Here is a 6,937-nt window from a genome sequence, read left to right as displayed (position 1 = left end):
TGTGTGTGTGTGTGTGTGTGTGTGTGTGTGTGTGTGTGTGTCAAAAGCTGAAAAGTTTGGGAACTTTCTTCTACATGATAAAATTCAGTCTTTGAAAATTGAACTTTGATAGACATAAAAAAAGCAGATTTCCCCCTATCCTTCATCCCATCCTGCTAAGAAGTTCCATTTTTTAATACACACCTTGTTTTCGAGCAGTCTTATTCATTTATGTGATTACTTTTAGTCTTTAGTCCTTGACCACATTTTAAAATATTTTGTGGACATCAACATTTTAATAGTATTTCAACAGTATTACAGTTCTTAAATAGTTTTGTAAGTTTCAGACAATGTTAAAATGTATTCGTATTACAATATTCCAGTTATAATTTTTTTAAATACTGTTTATAGCTTTTTCATGTGTTTTAACCCAGGTACAAAGACGGGTCACTCACAAATGCGCAGGTAACGCCAAACAAAAACAAACAACCATGAATAACATAAATCTTAAAGGTGGCAAACAAATATGTAAACTGCAGTGACAATGTATTTAAAGTTCGTATATTCAGATTTAGTCCAAGGGATCAGAGCATAGACACTAGAGAGGTGTCAGATGAGATGGTTGCAACAATAAACTGTCCTCCTTGGGTCATGGTAATTGGACAATGATTTTGTTTCTTATACTTTTCATACAAGCTGGTACACTTGGACTCTTTTAATTTGAGATGCAAGTAAAAATATTACAACTGCTGCAAAAATAAGAACAGAATTAGCCCGACAATATTTATTCATCATTACAAATACTTCCACATTTCAAAAACAGCAAAATTATTTCCCACATCTTTTTAAGCAGAACATTTACCCTTAATCATAAAGGTAAGTTTCTCCAGTACTAAAACATTAAATTGCAAAAACAACCAGGTTTTCAACTGAGGTCTGGCAAAAGATTTCCAAGACCTGGCTATACAATATTTTGCCTGTACCACACAGCAGACTATGATTTTATCAGGCCCTTTTTCAAATAGTGGTTTATTGCCAGAAGAGATGGTACCATCCCAGAATCTTCAGCTGCTAGGTTTGCAGGAATGYCGTGATTTCCCTATGCCCAAATTTCTCAGGAACAGCAACAATTCTCAGATTAGATCTCCAWCTTCTGTTTTCAAGGTCGTCCGCTTTCAGAGCAAGTTCCTGGAATTTTTTGTGCAGGGTGTCTTGTGCTCCCCCACCCCCTGAACCACTATCTTAACCAAACATTATTTAAACAACACCCCTGAGGATTGGTCCAAGCCACTGAAACCCAAACTGGCCAGTAACAAATGCACATTGTCATAAAAGGGGAGCTGCTGTTAAAGGGGATGGCTGGTAAATCTAATTGGATGCAGGACTACACAGTGAGGTAACCCACCRAAGGGATTGGGGTGCGACGTTTGGAAGGAGGCAATTTTGCTGCACYAATCACTCTCAAAATCAACTTTAACAGGCTGTTTGGAAACACTGGTTGAGTAAAACTTGGGGCTGGGTTCAGACTCAAGACATACAGTGTATCACAAAAGTGAGTACACCCCTCACAATCCTGCATATATTAAAGTATCAATCAATCAATCAATCAATCAACCAATAACCTTTATTTAACCAGGTAGAAAACCCATTGAGATCAGGATCTCTTTTACAAGGGTGACCTGGTCAAGAGGTCCGCACGACACATCACAGAGTGTATCAGAGTTTAAATTTACATTGTGGTTTAAGTAAAACAATTCAAAACACAAATTGTTAAAAACAAGACATACAAGTATATCTTTTCATGGGACAACACTCACAAAATGACATTTTGACACAATGAAAAGTCGTCTGTGTGCAGGCTTTATAACAGTGTGAATTTATTCTTCTCAAAATAACTCAATATACAGTCATTAAYGTTTAAACCACCTGCAACAAAAGTGAGTACACCCCTTAGTGAAAGTTCCTGAAGTGWCAATATTTTGTGTGGCAACCATTGTTTTCTAGAACTGCCTTAAATCTCCTGGGCATGGAGTTTTTCAGAGCTTCACAGGTTGCCACTGGAATGCTTCTCAACTCCTCCATGACGACATCATGGAGCTGGTGGATATTTGTCACTTTGCGCTCCTCCACCTTTCACTTGAGGATTCTCCAAAGATGTTCTATTGGCTCTATTAGTTCTGGAGACATGCTTGGCCAGTCCATCACATTTACCCTCAGCCTCTTCAATAAAGCAGTGGTCATCTTAGTGGTCATCTTAGAGGTGTGTTTGGGGTCATTATCTTGCTCGAACACTGCCCCGTGACCCAGTTTCTGGAGGGAGGGGATCATGCTCTGCTTGGAGTTCATGTGTCCCTCAACGAARTGTAACTCCCAAACACCTGCTGCACTCATGTAGCCCCGGACCATGGCTTTCCYACCACCATGCTTGACTGTAGGCATCAAACACTTATCTTTGTAATCCTCACCTGACTGCCACCACACAYGCTTGAGAACATTTGAACCATTGAACCAAACAAATTAATCTTGGTCGCATCAGGCCATAGGACATGGCTCCAATAARCCATGTCTTTTGTTGACATGTCTTCAGCAAACTGTTTGCAGGCTTCCTTGTGTACAGACTTCCGAAGAGGCTTCCTTCTGGGGTGACAGCCATGCAGACCAATTTGATATAGTGTGCGGCATATGATCTGAGCACTGACAGGMTGACCCCCCCACCTCTTCAATCTCTGGAGCACTCCTGCACCTATCTTTCAAAGACAGCATTTGGATGTGAYGCTGAGCACGGACACTCAGCTTCTTTGGATGACCAACGTGAGGTCTGTTCTGAATGGACCCGGCTCTTTTAAAACGCTGGATGATCTTGGCCACTGTGCTGCTGCAGATCRGTTTCAGGGTGTTGGCAATCCACTTGTAGCTTTGGCCATCTTCATTCGTCTTTTAGGATTCTCAGAGTTCTTTGYCACGAGGTGTCTTGTTGGAACATTCAGTGACTAGTATGAGAGAGTGTGAAAGCTGTACTACAAAACTGAACACACCTGCTTCATATGCACACCTGAGACCTAGTAACACTAACGAGTAACACTAAAATGACAAGCAGTGCTCAATTTGAACATTTGGGGGGGGTAGTCTTTTAGGTGTGTACTCACTTTTGTTGCCAGTAGTTTAGACATTAATGGCTGTATATTGAGTTATTTTGAGGGAAGAATAAATTTATACTGTTGTAAAAGTTGCAGACAGATTACTTTTCATTGTGYCAAAGTGTCATTTTGTCAGTGTTGTTCCATGAAAAGATATACTTAAATATCTGCAGGAATGTGGGGGGTGTACTCRCTTTTGTGATACACTTCATATAGGTGACCTGAACACTGTTCACAAGAGGGGGATGGGGTTGTGGGTGGACAAATCAATTTATCAGTGTTCCTCTGCAAAGACTACCAACAAGTATATTTTCCAGTTATTTTCTCGAGGAAAAAATAACATAACTGATTTGTACTTTGGTTCAAAGGGAAAGTCCACACAAGTTACATTTTTGGAACCCGTGTGTGTTTTATTTCAAAGGATATACCGGTAAGCTGCTGCTGCTACTACTCCTACTACTACTACTACTACTACTACTACTACTAACACAGTTAATGTGGTCAGGCTTGGATGTCCCAGTTTCTCACCAGCCTTGAACGTAGCATTACAGGTGTGAAGATAAGATAAGATAGAACTTTATTGATCCTACAGTAGGGAAATTGGAACATAACAGCAGCTCAAAATAGTGGAGTTGCAATAACAGGCAGCCTGCCGTGGCACCAACTTGGAAACAAAGAAAAACTGAAAAWCACACAAGGGAAGGGAAGATGAGGAAAAAAGCAAAAACATCATATTATATCAACACTGTGAGTGTGTATGGTGTTTATGAAKAAAACCTCTGCATAGAGCAAGTTTATTATCCAGAGGAGTAAGTGAGTTTAAGGGGCCCCGAAGAATCCAGTCCCCCAAAACCAGTATTGTTCAGAAATATTGATGGAAACTGGTCATTTCTGTGCAGCTTTCAGCCTGCTCTGGAAAAGCAGATTAGACTGGTGAAMGGAGTGGGAAAGGTGGGGGGCAGAGCCTTTGTCGACACATCCAGCCAGGAAGAATTTAGTCAACAGATCCAAGGCCGTTGTCAGGGAGATCCAGATTCAGTAATCAGTTGTTTTGGGAACAAGAGACAAGCAGACGACAACAAATTTCCATCTGCTTTAGAGTTCCTGTTGGTACTCTCAAGGTTGGCGATCCCAATCAGGCAAAATGGTGTGGACAAAATTCCGCCGAGCCCGAATCTAACAGCTTCCTCCCAGATCAATTCCGTCTGGCCAGCAAAGTCCAGGGACCACAGCCGGCCCGTGACCCTCAATAGAACCGCTTGCAGACCGAGTCCTGTTCGCTTAAGGCAAAATGCCTGAGTTCTGATAGAATTCGGCCACCCATCGAATTGGTCAGTCAGCCAGGAGATGAACAGCCACCAACGCTGGTTTATAGAACACCAGGAGACCAGCCAGCCAATGTGTAGAATCCAATGATCGAAGTCCAGACATAAATCCAGAACAGAGAAGAACAGAGGTCCCACCTTTGACATGTCCTCCCATGGAAGAAGAAAAAACTTTGTTCCAAAAATTTTATTGAGACCAGCTAACCAAATCCATAAAAATAAAAACATCCATGATTTCTTATTTCGGATGAAAAATGTAGAGAAGGCTCCAGCAGCAAAGCAGGGAAAGATAATGAAGGGCAGGAGAAAAGGAAGAAGCGTATTACCCCCAATTTACACTACTTGCGTTGGGTCTMCGCTCCGGTCCGACCTCAGCAGCAAATACGCACCCATTATAATTAATGAGAATGTTTACACTGGCTGCGCACGGCGACGGTGAGTGGACGGCGATCYGTCAAAATTAGAGCAAATCCTATTTTTGACGGATGCCGGAGCTGCACCGGAGTCAGTTTTTAAAGATTACGTCACACCAACAGGAAAAGGAAAGAGCACAACATCCGTATTTCAAAATAAGACACTATTCGGCGGGATAATTTGTCGGAATGTCAAAATTGCAGCCATTTTAATAAATATATATTTCTACACAAAAGCTGTCAGAATGTATYGTTCTGTTTGGGARGCAGATGGAAACATGTWGYATGAAGCATWTGTGTACACACACGATACACGTGGATTTTATTTTGAAATCAGAAGTTTCAGAAAGACAACACCGAGACTGTTTCAACATAGATATCAAAAGCCTTTATATCAATGTTTTCAGCTGTGTTTGGAGTTCGTCTTTCACAGAATCAATTATTTTTTGATGTTATCATTGAATGTATCGCGCRATCYCCTTCCTGCACACTCTGWCGGACCKGAGCGGAGCAGAGGCTGTATAAACTGAGACACAAACAAACACCTGCGACCTGCACACCGCAGCAGAGAYGCATGTAATGTAAATWGGRGGTTACTCCKMCGAGAGTGGGAAAAAAAAWYYKSMRRARRAAAAAAGTCTCAAAAGTCACATTCACAGATGAGATATTCTGTGTGCTTACAAATGTTGTGTACTCAAATAATTTTGAAACCAATGCTCAGATGGATTGGATTTTGGATTTTCTTCTTACCGCCAGTGTCACTTTTCCTCGCTGACTTGGATATCCCAAAAGACTTCAGGTCATAGAYGTAGACAGGATTGGGTTAGGACAGGTGTATTGCTCAGTTTTAATTCATTCAGTATACTACGCTTTAGCTTTGGTGCAAAGAGCTCTACAAACAAGGACTTACCATGCCACCATCTTGCCAGCTCCCTAAAAATAGATGTTTGATGGAGAGAGCTGAATATTAAAAGAGATGTAAACATCATCTCTGTGTCTAAATGGTCCAACTCAAAACAGAACAGGGTTTCTGCACATTTCCCATTTTATTTGTCCAGAATCAAGTTCACAGATTTCTCAGTCAATTTTCAGTTCATTTTTAACCATAAACATGTACTGTTAATGTACAGTAAATGTTTACAGTTGTAGATGGAATAAAAAGTAATGTTTTTTTTTCTTTGCTCCAAACTTCATGAAAAAAAGAGAGCAAACACAAAAAATGGATAGTGTAGAAAAGCAGAATAAAATCTAATTTTTTCTTGTGAGTAAATATTTATAGTCAGTTCAAATCTTTAAATATAACAATCATTTTATAAAGCTGTTGTTTTTGCTACACTAAATGGCTTGGCAAACTGCAAAAAATGACATGCAGCATCTGGTAAATAGTCAGCACCTATAAAGAACAAAGTGCTTTACAGTGTGTTGTGAGTTGCATATTAAATATGTTCACCATCACATCAACTCATTTGACTCTCAGATCAGTTGTGTGTACATCTTAAAAGATAAAGGAGTATTTTCTCAGTATGACTGAGTTTTCTACAGAGTTGATGCCAGTGTTACCTGGTACTTAAAATATTTTAAGTTAATAATGAAAATCACAACAGAGATTTGATTTCCACTTCAAATGTTTTTTTTAAACTAATGAAAAAATTTTTTTTACTGTTGAGGCACTTTAAACCAGGGAAGCAAAGGGACCTCATTATGTGCTCAGGTTGTGAAACAATGCCTGCATTGTAATTTAGTACTTTTTCAATTGTTTTAAAAGACATTTAAAGGGGAAGCCAAGCGTCTATCATGATTTTCATTAYTAACTCTGAAAGAACATAGGGATGGCCGCGCACCTTCATTATATCACACTGGATTATAAGACAGAGTACTGGTTGTAAAAAATTTTTTTCTTGTAAGATGACAGCAGAAGTCACTGGTCAGTGCAAGCACATCCTGTTTGATAAAAGGAAATCTTAATGGAAGCAACAAAAGAAAAGCTGTGATTACCAAAGACTGTTCTTCACAAAAAAATAAAAAATAAATAAAAGCAGCAAATTTAAATAACAACCAATATTTAAACATGAAACAATGTGTG

This window comes from Austrofundulus limnaeus, unplaced genomic scaffold (genome assembly GCF_001266775.1).
Source record: "Austrofundulus limnaeus strain Quisiro unplaced genomic scaffold, Austrofundulus_limnaeus-1.0 Scaffold401, whole genome shotgun sequence".
NCBI lineage: Eukaryota > Metazoa > Chordata > Actinopteri > Cyprinodontiformes > Rivulidae > Austrofundulus > Austrofundulus limnaeus.
The sequence above is the reverse complement of the archived record's forward strand: the minus strand, read 5'-3'. Positions refer to the sequence as shown.